Below are 17,253 nucleotides of genomic sequence, written 5' to 3'. Positions count from 1 at the left end.
TCGGCTCCCAACAGCAGCAGAACCAGTGTTACCACTCCAGGAGGGATACTGGTCTATACTGGTCTGCACATCATCTCACAGTGGTAGAAGACAAGCGTTCCCTTGATAAGCCGTTTCCCCGGTAGCGGGTCCTTACCTCCTCTCCTCCTCTGTGGAGCGGGAACATCCACAGGTATTTCTCGCTATGCTGCGTCTCGTCTCTGTCGCCGTGGTTCTGAGTGAGCGTTCTCTCACGCGCTGAGTCTACATCCTCCATTGCCTGACTCGCCCTCCCTCCCTCGTCTCTCTCGCACTCTCTCTCTCTCTGCCCAGTACTCTCTCCCTCATACTCTCACTCTCCACCTCACTCACTCTCCCTACCTCCCTCACACAGTATCTCTCTACCTCTCTCCCTCTCGCTACCTCTCTAACTCCCTCTCTCTCTCTACCTCCCTCTCTCTCTCTAACGCCCACCCTCTCTCTCTTTGTCTCTTTATTCCACTGTATGTCTCCCCACCCCTGTCTCTCTCTCTCTCTCTCTCTCTCTCCTCTCTCTCTCTCTCTCTCTCTCTCTCTCTCTCTCTCTCTCTCTACCTCCCTCTGAGATAAATCAGGGGCCAGAGGTGGTTTGAAATGTTTCCCTTTTGTCTGAATCCATACATTTTTCCCTCTCTCTCCTTGTCTCTCTACCACTGTTTGCTTCCCACATCTCTCTCTCTCTCTCTCTCTCTCTCTCTCTCTCTCTCTCTCTCTCTCTCTCTGTCTCTGTCTCTCTCTCTCTCTCTCTCTCTCTCTGTCTCTCTCTCTCTCTCTCTCTCTCTCTCTCCTCTCTCTCTCTCTCTCTCTGTCTCTCTCTCTCTCTCTCTCTCTCTCTCTCTCTCTCTGTCTCTGTCTCTCTTTCTCTCTCTCTCTCTCTCTCTCTCTCTCTCTCTCTCTCTCTCTCTCTCTCTCTCTCTCTCTCTCTCTCTCTCTGTCTCGTCTCTCTCTCTCTCTCTCTCTCTCTCTCTCTCTCTCTCTCTCTCTCTCTCTCTCTCTCTCTCTCTCTCTCTCTCTCTCTCTCTCTCTCTCTCTCTCTTTGATTCTAGTTAAGCTGCATCATTCTTCATCTGTAGAGACATGAGTCTGTCAGTTTATGAGTGGCTCCTACCTCTCTTGGGACATGAGAATGCTGCGTGCTATGAACCGATTTCTTTCACACGCATGTAATGGGGATTTATACAATATAATATTCCATCAAATGTCCGTTGTTATGTATTTTGTATAACAAGTAGCATGAATGTTGCTAATAAATCTGAATGATACCGACCTAACATGTTGCAATAGAGCCAGCCTTAACCAATAAAAACCATCCCTAATAACTATAAACCAGCCTTAATCAATATAAACCAGCCGTAATCAATATAAACCAGCCTTAATCAATAAAAACTAGCCTTAATCAATAGCATTATTATTATTATTTGTATTACATCAGATCTTTGCATGTGATCATGGATTATCCGTATAATATTCGGTAGTACTGATTTCTCTCACGTCTAAAGGAGCAAGATGATGATGATTCTGTGGCTCAGGTGCTACTAACATTTTGGAACAACTGTCATTTGTATCTTGCAAAGTATTCTGCAGAACAACCCCAAAAAGGAAGAAAAAAATACATCTAAAAATAATAAGAAGAAGGTTTAGTTGTTCTGTAACTTTCCATCACATCGCCATCGTGTTCCTAAAATGCCATTACCCGAACGGTGATACATGAAGACGTCTTACTGTCACCAACCAGAGAGGTCGCCAGAGAACCGGCTTCATTCTCCCTGTTCCTGGCTCGCCGTTGGGTTACGGGACAGAGGCCGCCTGGAGAGGCCCCCTGAGCCAATATCATCCCACTGCAGACGCAAATGGACGTTCTCGTGTGGTGGGGGTTCCCGTTTACCTGTTAACTGTCGTTTAAAAACGACAGGTAACACTGTCGTTTTAATCAAATGAAACACAAGGGGTAAGTAACACTGTTGATTTTATCAAATGAAACATAAGGGGCAACACTGTCGTTTTTCTTTGGTTGTCATGAAAAAAACCATAAGGGGCAACACTGTTGTTTTTTATTGGTCGTCATGAAAAAAAACATAAGGGGTAACACTGTTGTTTTTCTATTGGTCGTCGTGATAAAAAACATCAGGGGTAAAACTGTTGTTTTTTATTGGTCGTCATGAAAAAAAACATTAGGGGTCGATATTTATCAATTAGTAAATAGGGGGTAACACTGTCATTTTTATGAAATGAAACATGAGGGGTGACACTGTTGTTTTTTATGGGTCGTCATGAAAAAAAACATTAGGGGTAACACTGTTGTTTTTTTATTGGTCGTCATGAAAGAAAACATAAGGGGTAACACTGTTGTTTTTTTATTGGTCGTCATGAATAAAAACATAAGGGTAACACTTGTTTTTATCAAAAGATACGTGAAGGGTAACACTGTCGTTCTTTATCTGTCATCATGAAAAACCCATAAGGGGTAACACTGTTGATATTTATCAATTAGTACATAGGGGGTAACACTGTCGTTTTTATGAAATGAAACATGAGGGGTGACACTGTTGTTTTTTTATTGGTCGTCGTGATGAAAAACATAAGGGGTAACACTGTTGTTTTTTGGTCGTCATGAAAGAAAACATAAGGGGTAACACTGTTGTTTTTTATTGGTCGTCATGAAAAAAAACATAAGGGGTAACACTGTTGTTTTTTATTGATCGTCATGAAAGAAAACATAAGGGGTAACACTGTTGTTTTTTTATTGGTCGTCATGAATAAAAACATCAGGGGTAACACTGTTTTTTTTTATTGGTCGTCATGAAAAAAAACATAAGGGGTAACACTGTTGTTTTTCTTTGGTCGTCATGAAAAAAAACACAAGGGGTAACACTGTTGTTTTTATCAAATGAAACATGAGGGGTAACACTCGTTTTTATCAAATGAAACATAAGGGGTAACACTGTCCTTTTTTATCGGTCGTCATGAAAAAAACATAAGGGGTAACACTGTCGATATTTATCCATTAAAACATAGGGGGTAACATTGTCGTTTTTATCAAATGAAACATGAGGGGTGACACTGTTGTTTTTTTATTGGTCGTCATGAAAAATAACATAAGGGGTAACACTGTTGTTTTTTATTGGTCGTCATGTAAAAAAACATAAGGGGTAACACTGTTGTTTTTTATTGGTCGTCGTGATAAAAAACACAAGGGGTAACAATGCCGTTTTTATCAAATGAAACATGAGGGGTAACACTTGTTTTTATCAAATGAAACATAAGGGGTAACACTGTCCTTTTTTATCGGTCGTCATGAAAAAAACATAAGGGGTAACACTGTCGATATTTATCCATCAAAACATAGGGGGTAACATTGTCGTTTTTATCAAATGAAACATGAGGGGTGACACTGTTGTTTTTTTATTGGTCGTCATGAAAAATAACATAAGGGGTAACACTGTTGTTTTTTATTGGTCGTCATGAAAAAAAACATAACAGGTAACACTGTTGTCTTTGTCAAATAGAATATAAGGGGTAACACTGTCATATTATATTAGTCGTCATGAAAAAAAACATATTAAAAAAAATAAAAAAAATTGTCCTTGTCAAATAAAATATAAGGGGTAACACTGTTGTTTTTCATCAGTCATCATGGGGAAAAAACATAAGGGGTAACACTGTCGTTTTTATCAAAAGATACGTAAAGGGTAACACTGTCGTTCTTTATCTGTTGTCATGAAAAACCCATAAGGGGTAACACTGTCGAAATGTATCGAATAAAACATAGGGGGTAACACTGTCGTTTTCATCAAATGAAACATGAGGGGTGACACTGTTGTTTTTTATTGGTCGTCATGAAAAAAAACATAAGGGGTAACACTGTTGTTTTTTATTGATCGTCATGAAAGAAAACATAAGGGGTAACACTGTTGTTTTTTTATTGGTCGTCATGAATAAAAACATCAGGGGTAACACTGTTTTTTTTTATTGGTCGTCATGAAAAAAAACATAAGGGGTAACACTGTTGTTTTTCTTTGGTCGTCATGAAAAAAAACACAAGGGGTAACACTGTTGTTTTTATCAAATGAAACATGAGGGGTAACACTCGTTTTTATCAAATGAAACATAAGGGGTAACACTGTCCTTTTTTATCGGTCGTCATGAAAAAAACATAAGGGGTAACACTGTCGATATTTATCCATTAAAACATAGGGGGTAACATTGTCGTTTTTATCAAATGAAACATGAGGGGTGACACTGTTGTTTTTTTATTGGTCGTCATGAAAAATAACATAAGGGGTAACACTGTTGTTTTTTATTGGTCGTCATGTAAAAAAACATAAGGGGTAACACTGTTGTTTTTTATTGGTCGTCGTGATAAAAAACACAAGGGGTAACAATGCCGTTTTTATCAAATGAAACATGAGGGGTAACACTTGTTTTTATCAAATGAAACATAAGGGGTAACACTGTCCTTTTTTATCGGTCGTCATGAAAAAAACATAAGGGGTAACACTGTTGTTTTTTATTGGTCGTCGTGATAAAAAACACAGGGGGTAACAATGCCGTTTTTATCAAATGAAACATGAGGGGTAACACTTGTTTTTATCAAATGAAACATAAGGGGTAACACTGTCCTTTTTTATCGGTCGTCATGAAAAAAACATAAGGGGTAACACTGTCGATATTTATCCATCAAAACATAGGGGGTAACATTGTCGTTTTTATCAAATGAAACATGAGGGGTGACACTGTTGTTTTTTTATTGGTCGTCATGAAAAATAACATAAGGGGTAACACTGTTGTTTTTTATTGGTCGTCATGAAAAAAAACATAACAGGTAACACTGTTGTCTTTGTCAAATAGAATATAAGGGGTAACACTGTCATATTATATTAGTCGTCATGAAAAAAAACATATTAAAAAAAATAAAAAAAATTGTCCTTGTCAAATAAAATATAAGGGGTAACACTGTTGTTTTTCATCAGTCATCATGGGGAAAAAACATAAGGGGTAACACTGTCGTTTTTATCAAAAGATACGTAAAGGGTAACACTGTCGTTCTTTATCTGTTGTCATGAAAAACCCATAAGGGGTAACACTGTCGAAATGTATCGAATAAAACATAGGGGGTAACACTGTCGTTTTCATCAAATGAAACATGAGGGGTGACACTGTTGTTTTTTATTGGTCGTCATGAAAAAAAACATAAGGGGTAACACTGTTGTTTTTTATTGATCGTCATGAAAGAAAACATAAGGGGTAACACTGTTGTTTTTTTATTGGTCGTCATGAATAAAAACATCAGGGGTAACACTGTTTTTTTTTATTGGTCGTCATGAAAAAAAACATAAGGGGTAACACTGTTGTTTTTCTTTGGTCGTCATGAAAAAAAACACAAGGGGTAACACTGTTGTTTTTATCAAATGAAACATGAGGGGTAACACTCGTTTTTATCAAATGAAACATAAGGGGTAACACTGTCCTTTTTTATCGGTCGTCATGAAAAAAACATAAGGGGTAACACTGTCGATATTTATCCATTAAAACATAGGGGGTAACATTGTCGTTTTTATCAAATGAAACATGAGGGGTGACACTGTTGTTTTTTTATTGGTCGTCATGAAAAATAACATAAGGGGTAACACTGTTGTTTTTTATTGGTCGTCATGTAAAAAAACATAAGGGGTAACACTGTTGTTTTTTATTGGTCGTCGTGATAAAAAACACAAGGGGTAACAATGCCGTTTTTATCAAATGAAACATGAGGGGTAACACTTGTTTTTATCAAATGAAACATAAGGGGTAACACTGTCCTTTTTTATCGGTCGTCATGAAAAAAACATAAGGGGTAACACTGTCGATATTTATCCATCAAAACATAGGGGGTAACATTGTCGTTTTTATCAAATGAAACATGAGGGGTGACACTGTTGTTTTTTTATTGGTCGTCATGAAAAATAACATAAGGGGTAACACTGTTGTTTTTTATTGGTCGTCATGAAAAAAACATAACAGGTAACACTGTTGTCTTTGTCAAATAGAATATAAGGGGTAACACTGTCATATTATATTAGTCGTCATGAAAAAAAACATATTAAAAAAAATAAAAAAAATTGTCCTTGTCAAATAAAATATAAGGGGTAACACTGTTGTTTTTCATCAGTCATCATGGGGAAAAAACATAAGGGGTAACACTGTCGTTTTTATCAAAAGATACGTAAAGGGTAACACTGTCGTTCTTTATCTGTTGTCATGAAAAACCCATAAGGGGTAACACTGTCGAAATGTATCGAATAAAACATAGGGGGTAACACTGTCGTTTTCATCAAATGAAACATGAGGGGTGACACTGTTGTTTTTTATTGGTCTAAATGAAAAAAAACATAAGGGGTAACAGTGTCGTTTTTTATTGGTCGTCATGAAAAAAAACATAAGGGGTAACACTGTTGTTTTTTATTGGTCGTCATGAAAAATTGGTCGTCATTTTTTATTGGTCGTCATGAAAAAAAACACAAGGGGTAACACTGTTGTTTTCTATTGGTAGTCAGGAAAAAAAACATAAGGGGTAACACTGTTGTCTTTGTCAAATAAAATATAAGGGGTAACACTGTTGTATTTTATTGGTCGTCATGAAAAACCACAAAATGTTGGTATTTATTTAAATTGTAATGACAGCAAATGTGTTTGTCGATGCTTGATTATGAAAGGATGACGTCATATGGTTCCTGCGCGCAGGGTCCGGGCTCAGGAGCCTGATCAGCGCCGGCTCAATGCCGCCCACTGGTGGTCAACACGAGTCATCGCAGCATCCGCCGGAGTTTAAAGGCACCCAGTGCAACTTTATGTAAACATTCAATGAAAAATAAACATTCAATTTCTAGTCTTTTTTACACGTAGTAAGTTTCAATAACTCCATACCATTACATATCGACATTCAAGGAGCAAAGATGAGACGTCGTTGTGTGGTGAGAACTGATAGAAAATCGTAAACAACAACAATCGCCGGTGGGGAGAAGCCATTTTTCCATTGACTGGAAGCCTGCTTTATTTATTGTAGGTTACAAAAAATAAAGAAAATGGCGGCATTGTTGTTGTTATCGATTTTGTATCAGTTCTCACCACACTACGACGTCTCATCTTTGCTGCTTAAATGTCGGTATGTAATGGTATGGAGTTATTGAAACTTACTACGTGTAAAAAAGACTAGAAATTGAATGTTTATTTTTAAGCCTCGAAAGTTGCACTGGGTGCCTTTAAGGATTTAAGTGCAGAGTTTGAGTCGGGCTGTTATACCACGATGCAAATCAGTTGAACATAAAAGCATAGCAGATACAGAGCCAACAGCCCCCCTGCCCCCCTGTCCCCATCTGTGATGAATAGAGAAGCCTTCTTTTATATACTTATATACATTATCTGATCGGCCTGTTGCCTGCACCACTGCTGTGTGGTTGGATGGTTATTTACCATTAATAATTTTTGTTCTCATCGATATTTTTTATTTGATTGGCTTCAAAACGCTTTGCAGAGGAAATGTATTTAAAGTCGTCACTTTAAATAACCACTTCTGCACACAAACTCACATCCATTTTAAAAAGTTTTCCGATGACAGCCCTTTGTAGTCCTGCTCGACTAATGAATCAAGTAAAGTTTTATTTGAATGGTGTGATTCTAGCAACACATGGCTCCAACACATGGCTGAGGGTAAGGAAGCCAATAACTCCGCTGCTAAGTGGCACCAACAGCGTTCCCTTAAGTGTCTGCTTTAAGAGCCAGTGGAGTAAAGGATCTCTCCTCTAGTCTGGAGACACCTCACCGCCCGCTGGGGAAACACCAACAGGAACACAGCGCTGGTGCTCAGAGCGTTACAACAACTAATACTGTGATGGAGTGGAGCTGTTAGTCAGCATCCTGCTGTCGGGATGAGGATGTTCCTAACACCATACGGTCACCCAGTTAAATGGAGCTCAAAGCCAAAGTGACACGACCCTGACTTAAAGAGCTTCTCTCGCTGTCTTCGCCTGCGAAGGGAGAGTCTCAGGCTAGGAACTTCCTGTGACCTACGTGCCAAGCTAGGAAGCGTTCTGCAGAGTGGAACGACTATTGGAACAAAGCCCCCAGAGCTGAAGAAGGAGGGGCCGCGAGGAGGATTCCAAAGCAGCCGGGATCAAAGGAACGACTCCCGGAGGACACACGGCGTGCCAACAGAGCCACTCTGCTGCCGTCCCGCGGCTCCCTGGAGGAACGGGTCGGACAGCAGTCTTAACACTTCCTGGAGCTGAACCAATATTAATGGTCTGCTTCGTCTCACTTCAAATTCCTCTAGATATAGATATAGACGTCACACAGCGGCACGTATGCTAACATGAGCAAGCCTCGCCTGGCAGGACGAGAGGGAATCGAACTCGCCCCTGTCTCTCTCGCTCGTCTGGATCATGACAGCGCGGACGCAACCTCATGGAATATTAATATGACCTGATATGACCGCTGCATATTCATGAGATCTGCTGCTTCTTCAGGGACCTCAGACACGGATATACCATGTAGGGATGGGCTAACATGACAGAGACACTGTAGGGCTGGGTTAACATGACAGGGACACTGTAGGGCTGGGCTAACATGACAGAGACACTGTAGGACTGGGCTAACATGACAGAGACACTGTAGGGCTGTGTTAACATGACAGAGACACTGTAGGGCTGGGCTAACATGACAGAGACACTGTAGGGCTGGGCTAACATGACAGAGACACTGTAATAATAATAATATAATAATACATTTAATTTAGAGGCGCCTTTCAAGACACCCAAGGTCACCTTACAGAGCATATAGTCATCATTCAAAACTATGTAAAACAGACTAGGAATAAAAGGAAAACAGAGGTTAAACATGAAGAATAATAATAATTAATAACACTCAAAGACGCCTAAAGTGAAGGGGGGACCTCACTAACCACCACCTGTAGGGCTGTGTTAACATGACAGAGACACTGTAGGGCAGTGTTAACATGACAGAGACACTGTAGGGCTGTGTTAACATGACAGAGACACTGTAGGGCTGTGTTAACATGACAGAGACACTGTAGGGCAGTGTTAACATGACAGAGACACTGTAGGGCTGTGTTAACATGACAGAGACACTGTAGGGCTGGGTGAACATGACAGAGACACTGTAGGGCAGTGTTAACATGACAGAGACACTGTAGGGCTGTGTTAACATGACAGAGACACTGTAGGGCTGTGTTAACATGACAGAGACACTGTAGGGCTGGGCTAACATGACAGAGACACTGTAGGGCTGTGTTAACATGACAGAGACACTGTAGGGCTGTGTTAACATGACAGAGACACTGTAGGGCTGGGTGAACATGACAGAGACACTGTAGGGCAGTGTTAACATGACAGAGACACTGTAGGGCAGTGTTAACATGACAGAGACACTGTAGGGCTGTGTTAACATGACAGAGACACTGTAGGGCTGGGTGAACATGACAGAGACCACGTATGGCTGATGTCTGACCTGTCTTAACATCCAGCAGCTGGAGAGAAGGGTCAACATTAGGCAGATTGAATCATTGCGTTCTAGAGGATGAGGGGGTAATGTATGGAGCCCTAACATCACCCAGTAACATCACCCAGTAACATCACCCAGTAACATCACCCAGTAACATCACCCAGTAACATCACCCAGTAACATCACCCAGTAACATCACCCAGTAACATCACCCAGTAACATCACCCAGTAACATCACCCAGTAACATCACCCAGCATCTGACCGGATTCTTCTTGATCTGGAATTCACTCCACCTCGCCCCACCTGATGCTGAACACCCTGGCTTGAGTTAATGTACTAGTGTGCATTAGTCACTCCATTTCATTAGAGCCCTGCATGATGGGATGCCCATCGCCATGCCAACCCTGCGTTCTGTAACCCCTGCAGATGCTCAGAGAGAGAGCAACACAGCACATTAGTCATGAACATCCTTGCGTAATGTCGGGATAAAAATGTCCCGGCGTTGCCATGTTGGTGAGGATAGTCTCCCAGCTGTTCAGATCCCTCCCCCTCTCTCTCCAGCTGTTCAGATCCCTCCCCCTCTCTCCCCCAGCTGTTCAGAGCCCTCCCCCTCTCTCCCCCAGCTGTTCAGATCCCTCCCCCTCTCTCCCCCAGCTGTTCAGATCCCTCCCCCTCTCTCCCCCAGCTGTTCAGAGCCCCCTCCCCCTCTCTCCCCCAGCTGTTCAGATCCCTCCCCCTCTCTCCCCCAGCTGTTCAGATCCCTCCCCCTCTCTCCCCCAGCTGTTCAGAGCCCTCCCCCTCTCTCCCCCAGCTGTTCAGAGCCCTCCCCCTCTCTCCCCCAGCTGTTCAGAGCCCCCTCCCCCTCTCTCTCCCCCAGCTGTTCAGAGCCCTCCCCCTCTCTCCCCCAGCTGTTCAGAGCCCTCCCCCTCCCCCTCCCCCTCTCTCTCCAGCTGTTCAGAGCCCTCCCCCTCCCCCTCCCCCTCTCTCCCCCTCCAGCTGTTCAGAGCCCTCCCCCTCCCCTCTCTCTCCAGCTGTTCAGAGCCCTCCCCCTCCCCCTCCCCCTCTCTCTCCAGCTGTTCAGAGCCCTCCCCCTCCCCCTCCCCCTCCCCCTCTCTCTCCAGCTGTTCAGAGCCCTCCCCCTCCCCCTCTCTCTCCAGCTGTTCAGAGCCCTCCCCCTCTCTCTCCAGCTGTTCAGAGCCCTCCCCCTCCCCCTCCCCCTCTCTCTCCAGCTGTTCAGAGCCCTCCCCCTCCCCCTCTCTCTCCTCCAGCTGTTCAGAGCCCTCCCCCTCTCTCCTCCAGCTGTTCAGAGCCCTCCCCCTCCCCCTCTCTCTCCCCCAGCTGTTCAGAGCCCTCCCCCTCCCCCTCTCTCTCCCCCAGCTGTTCAGAGCCCTCCCCCTCCCCCTCTCTCTCCAGCTGTTCAGAGCCCTCCCCCTCTCTCTCCAGCTGTTCAGAGCCCTCCCCCTCCCCCTCCCCCTCTCTCTCTCCAGCTGTTCAGAGCCCTCCCCCTCCCCCTCTCTCTCCCCCAGCTGTTCAGAGCCCTCCCCCTCCCCCCTCTCTCTCCAGCTGTTCAGAGCCCTCCCGCTCCCCCTCTCTCCTCCAGCTGTTCAGAGCCCTCCCCCCCTCTCTCTCCAGCTGTTCAGAGCCCTCCCCCTCCCCCTCTCTCCTCCAGCTGTTCAGAGCCCTCCCCCTCCCCCCCTCTCTCTCCAGCTGTTCAGAGCCCTCCCCCTCCCCCTCCCCCTCTCTCTCCAGCTGTTCAGAGCCCTCCCCCTCTCTCTCTCCAGCTGTTCAGAGCCCTCCCCCTCTCCCTCCCCCTCTCTCTCCTCCAGCTGTTCAGAGCCCTCCCCCTCCTCCAGCTGTTCAGAGCCCTCCCCCTCCCCCTCTCTCTCCCCCTCTCTCTCCAGCTGTTTAGAGCCCTCCCCCTCCCCCTCCCCCTCTCTCTCCTCCAGCTGTTCAGAGCCCTCCCCCTCTCCCTCCCCCTCTCTCCTCCAGCTGTTCAGAGCCCTCCCCCTCTCCCTCCCCCTCCCCCTCTCTCCTCCAGCTGTTCAGAGCCCTCCCCCTCCCCTCTCTCTCCAGCTGTTCAGAGCCCTCCCCCTCCCCCTCTCTCTCTCCAGCTGTTCAGAGCCCTCCCCCTCCCCCTCCTCCAGCTGTTCAGAGCCCTCCCCCTCCCCCTCCTCCAGCTGTTCAGAGCCCTCCCCCTCCCCCTCCCCCTCTCTCTCCAGCTGTTCAGAGCCCTCCCCCTCCCCCTCTCTCTCCAGCTGTTCAGAGCCCTCCCCCCTCCCCCTCTCTCTCCAGCTGTTCAGAGCCCTCCCCCTCCCCCTCTCTCTCCAGCTGTTCAGAGCCCTCCCCCTCTCTCTCTCCAGCTGTTCAGAGCCCTCCCCCTCCCCCTCTCTCTCCAGCTGTTCAGAGCCCTCCCCCTCCCCCTCCCCCTCTCTCTCCAGCTGTTCAGAGCCCTCCCCCTCCCCCTCTCTCTCCAGCTGTTCAGAGCCCTCCCCCTCCCCCCCTCTCTCTCTCCAGCTGTTCAGAGCCCTCCCCCTCTCTCCTCCAGCTGTTCAGAGCCCTCCCCCTCCCCCTCTCTCTCCAGCTGTTCAGAGCCCTTCCCCTCCCCCTCTCTCTCCAGCTGTTCAGAGCCCTCCCCCTCCCCCTCTCTCTCCAGCTAATCAGAGCCCTCCCCCTCCCCCTCCCCCTCTCTCTCCTCCAGCTGTTCAGAGCCCTCCCCCTCTCTCTCTCTCTCCAGCTGTTCAGAGCCCTCCCCCTCCCCCTCTCTCTCCAGCTGTTCAGAGCCCTCCCCCTCCCCCTCTCTCCTCCAGCTGTTCAGAGCCCTCCCCCTCCCCCTCTCTCTCCAGCTGTTCAGAGCCCTCCCCCTCCCCCTCTCTCCTCCAGCTGTTCAGAGCCCTCCCCCTCCCCCTCTCTCTCCAGCTGTTCAGAGCCCTCCCCCTCCCCCTCTCTCTCCAGCTGTTCAGAGCCCTCCCCCTCCCCCTCTCTCTCCAGCTGTTCAGAGCCCTCCCCCTCCCCCTCTCTCTCCAGCTGTTCAGAGCCCTCCCCCTCCTCTCTCTCCAGCTGTTCAGAGCCCTCCCCCTCCCCCTCTCTCTCCTCCAGCTGTTCAGAGCCCTCCCCCTCCCCCTCCTCCAGCTGTTCAGAGCCCTCCCCCTCCCCCTCTCTCTCCTCCAGCTGTTCAGAGCCCTCCCCCTCCACCTCTCTCTCCTCCAGCTGTTCAGAGCCCTCCCCCTCCCCCTCTCTCTCCTCCAGCTGTTCAGAGCCCTCCCCCTCCCCCTCTCCCTCCAGCTGTTCAGAGCCCTACCCCTCCCCCTCTCTCTCCAGCTGTTCAGAGCCCTCCCCCTCCCCCTCTCTCTCCAGCTGTTCAGAGCCCTACCCCTCCCCCTCTCTCCTCCAGCTGTTCAGAGCCCTCCCCCTCTCCCTCCAGCTGTTCAGAGCCCTCCCCCTCTCTCTCCAGCTGTTCAGAGCCCTCCCCCTCCCCTCTCTTTCCAGCTGTTCAGAGCCCTCCCCCTCCCCTCTCTCTCCAGCTGTTCAGAGCCCTCCCCCTCCCCTCTCTTTCCAGCTGTTCAGAGCCCTCCCCCTCTCTCTCCTCCAGCTGTTCCCGCTGTATTAATGTATCCATCACCTTTTTGTAGAGGACAGCTGGTTCTAAGGGTAAAGAGGTTCTACGATAGCTGGTTCTAAGGGTAAAGTGGTTCTAAGGGTAAAGTGGTTCTAAGGGTAAAGTGGTTCTAGGACAGCTGGTTCTAAGAGTAAAGTAGTTCTAGGAAAGCTGGTTCTAAGTGTAAAGTGGTTCTTTAGCTGGTTCTAAGTGTAAAGTGGTTCTAGAGCAGCTGGTTCTAAGGGTAAAGTAGTTCTACAACTGCTGGTTCTAAGGGTAAAGAGGTTATAGAACAGCTGGTTCTGAGGGTAAAGTGGTTCTAGAACAGCTGGTTCTAAGGGTAAAGAGGTTCTAGACCAGCTGGTTCTGAGGGTAAAGTGGTTCTAAAACAGCTGGTTCTAAGGGTAAAGTGGTTCTAGAACAGCTGGTTCTAAGGGTAAAGTGGTTTTAGAACAGCTGGTTCTAAGGGTAAAGAGGTTCTAGAACAGCTGGTTCTAAGGTTAAAGAGGTTCTAGAACAGCTGGTTCTGAGGGTAAAGTGGTTCTAGAACAGCTGGTTCTGAGGGTAAAGTGGTACAGCATCCTCATTATTATTCATTTTTACGATGAAAGGCAGGTCTTCCTCAGTGCTGTGTTCTGTCCCGGTCTCCTCCGATGGTGGGTTTGAATCCCCTTCCTCTGCATTAACCGTTGAGTCCTTTACATGCTCAATACCATTTAATGGAGGTATGGTCCCCATGGGACCCCCTGCTGTCACTCATAAGACACCAAAGTAAGAATGATAAAACTACATTACCCACAAGGCTGAGAGCCAAGATCACCAGATTTCCTCCAGCGGACTCAGGACTGTGGTCCTGAGTCCAGGGTTCAGAGATCTGTCAGAACCAGCCGGTCCACGGCAGACGGATTGGAGCCAGGACCTGCCCACCCTGTTCCATACACTAAGGTACCAGTACCAGTACCACCCTGTTCCATAGACTAAGGTACCAGTACCACCCTGTTCCATACACTAAGGTACCAGTACCACCCTGTTCCATACACTAAGGTACCAGTACCACCCTGTTCCATACACTAAGGTACCAGTACCACCCTGTTCCATACACTAAGGTACCAGTACCACCCTGTTCCATACACTAAGGTACCAGTACCACCCTGTTCCATACACTAAGATACCAGTACCACCCTGTTCCATACACTAAGGTACCAGTACCACCCTGTTCCATACACTAAGGTACCAGTACCAGTACCACCCTGTTCCATACACTAAGGTACCAGTACCACCCTGTTCCATACACTAAGGTACCAGTACCACCCTGTTCCATACACTAAGGTACCAGTACCACCCTGTTCCATACACTAAGGTACCAGTACCACCCTGTTCCATACACTAAGGTACCAGTACCACCCTGTTCCATACACTAAGGTACCAGTACCACCCTGTTCCATACACTAAGGTACCAGTACCACCCTGTTCCATACACTAAGGTACCAGTACCACCCTGTTCCATACACTAAGGTACCAGTACCACCCTATTCCATACACTAAGGTACCAGTACCACCCTGTTCCATACACTAAGGTACCAGTACCACCCTGTTCCATACACTAAAGTACCAGTACCACCCTGTTCCGTACACTAAGGTACCAGTACCAGTACCACCCTGTTCCATACACTAAGGTACCAGTACCACCCTGTTCCATACACTAAGGTACCAGTACCACCCTGTTCCATACACTAAGGTACCAGTACCACCCTGTTCCATACACTAAGGTACCAATACCACCCTGTTCCGTACACTAAGGTACCAGTACCAGTACCACCCTGTTCCATACACTAAGGTACCAGTACCACCCTGTTCCATACACTAAGGTACCAGTACCACCCTGTTCCATACACTAAGGTACCAGTACCACCCTGTTCCATACACTAAGGTACCAGTACCACCCTATTCCATACACTAAGGTACCAGTACCACCCTGTTCCATACACTAAGGTACCAGTACCACCCTGTTCCATACACTAAGGTACCAGTACCACCCTGTTCCGTACACTAAGGTACCAGTACCAGTACCACCCTGTTCCATACACTAAGGTACCAGTACCACCCTGTTCCATACACTAAGGTACCAGTACCACCCTGTTCCATACACTAAGGTACCAGTACCACCCTGTTCCATACACTAAGGTACCAGTACCACCCTGTTCCATACACTAAGGTACCAGTACCACCCTGTTCCATACACTAAGGTACCAGTACCACCCTGTTCCATACACTAAGGTACCAGTACCACCCTGTTCCATACACTAAGGTACCAGTACCACCCTGTTCCATACACTAAGGTACCAGTACCACCCTGTTCCATACACTAAGGTACCAGTACCACCCTGTTCCATACACTAAGGTACCAGTACCACCCTGTTCCATACACTAAGGTACCAGTACCACCCTGTTCCCTACACTAAGGTACCAGTACCACCCTGTTCCATACACTAAGGTACCAGTACCACCCTGTTCCATACACTAAGGTACCAGTACCACCCTGTTCCATACACTAAGGTACCAGTACCACCCTGTTCCATACACTAAGGTACCAGTACCACCCTGTTCCATACACTAAGGTACCAGTACCACCCTGTTCCATACACTAAGGTACCAGTACCACCCTGTTCCATACACTAAGGTACCAGTACCACCCTGTTCCCTACACTAAGGTACCAGTACCACCCTGTTCCATACACTAAGGTACCAGTACCAGTACCACCCTGTTCCCTACACTAAGGTACCAGTACCACCCTGTTCCATACACTAAGGTACCAGTACCACCCTGTTCCCTACACTAAGGTACCAGTACCAGTACCACCCTGTTCCATACACTAAGGTACCAGTACCACCCTGTTCCATACACTAAGGTACCAGTACCACCCTGTTCCATACACTAAGGTACCAGTACCACCCTGTTCCATACACTAAGGTACCAGTACCACCCTGTTCCATACACTAAGGTACCAGTACCACCCTGTTCCATACACTAAGGTACCAGTACCACCCTGTTCCATACACTAAGGTACCAGTACCACCCTGTTCCATACACTAAGGTACCAGTACCACCCTGTTCCATACACTAAGGTACCAGTACCACCCTGTTCCATACACTAAGGTACCAGTACCACCCTGTTCCATACACTAAGGTACCAGTACCACCCTGTTCCATACACTAAGGTACCAGTACCACCCTGTTCCATACACTAAGGTACCAGTACCACCCTGTTCCATACACTAAGGTACCAGTACCACCCTGTTCCATACACTAAGGTACCAGTACCACCCTGTTCCATACACTAAGGTACCAGTACCACCCTGTTCCATACACTAAGGTACTGTTTTATATGGATTCAAACAGGCCCCTAGACCGTGCATCCCGAGGCTGTGTGCTGTAGCTTTAGCTCTCATGCACCTGACTGCAGGAGACAAGAAGCGACACCAAACCCATTGTTTCTTGTTCCCATAGCTACTCGTTTTCTAGAAACTTGGCCGCTTGTGATCTTTACAGCGGCTCCAAATGTAGAATTGGAATCCGTGATGGTTGACGGCGTCAGCAGACGTTCTCTGTGTGATAAACACGTCACACCAAACAGAAACTCTTTCACGCCGTCCCACGACTCATGTGTCTCCACAGGACTGCTGCTTGGTTTGAGGCCACAGGCAGTGGAACCAAAGATCACTTAGTCCTCAAGCAGAAAAGCCTTGAGTCGGGAGGAGGGGCGGAGAACCCCCCCCCACACCGGAGGAGTCCCACACCGTGCTGGGGGGCTGCTGTCTCAAACACCCCCACCGCCTCAAACACCTGGACAGCCCCACCGCCTCAAACACCTGGACAGCCCCACCGCCTCAAACACCTGGACAGCCCCACCGCCTCAAACACCTGGACAGCAACCCGGAACACCTGGACAGCAACACGGTCTGGAACACCTGGACAGCAACACGGTCTGGAACACCTGGACAGCAACACGGTCTAGAACATCTGGACAGCAACACGGTCTGGAACACCTGGACAGCAACACGGTCTGGAACACCTGGACAGCAACACGGTCTGGAACACCTGGACAGCAACACGGTCTAGAACACCTGGACAGCAACACGGTCT

The 17,253-nt window shown here is 47.2% G+C and overlaps 1 protein-coding gene across 2 annotated transcripts in view; it reads left to right on the top strand.

Annotated features, from left to right (window-relative positions):
- LOC132462155 (uncharacterized) overlaps positions 1-17,253 on the top strand; it is a 306,161-nt gene that overhangs the window by 150,654 nt on the left and 138,254 nt on the right. The window lies entirely within an intron of this gene.

This window comes from Gadus macrocephalus, chromosome 7 (assembly GCF_031168955.1).
Source record: "Gadus macrocephalus chromosome 7, ASM3116895v1".
Taxonomy (NCBI): Eukaryota; Metazoa; Chordata; class Actinopteri; order Gadiformes; family Gadidae; genus Gadus; species Gadus macrocephalus.
Note: the sequence above shows the minus strand (reverse complement) of the source record. Positions and strands in the feature narration are given on the sequence as shown.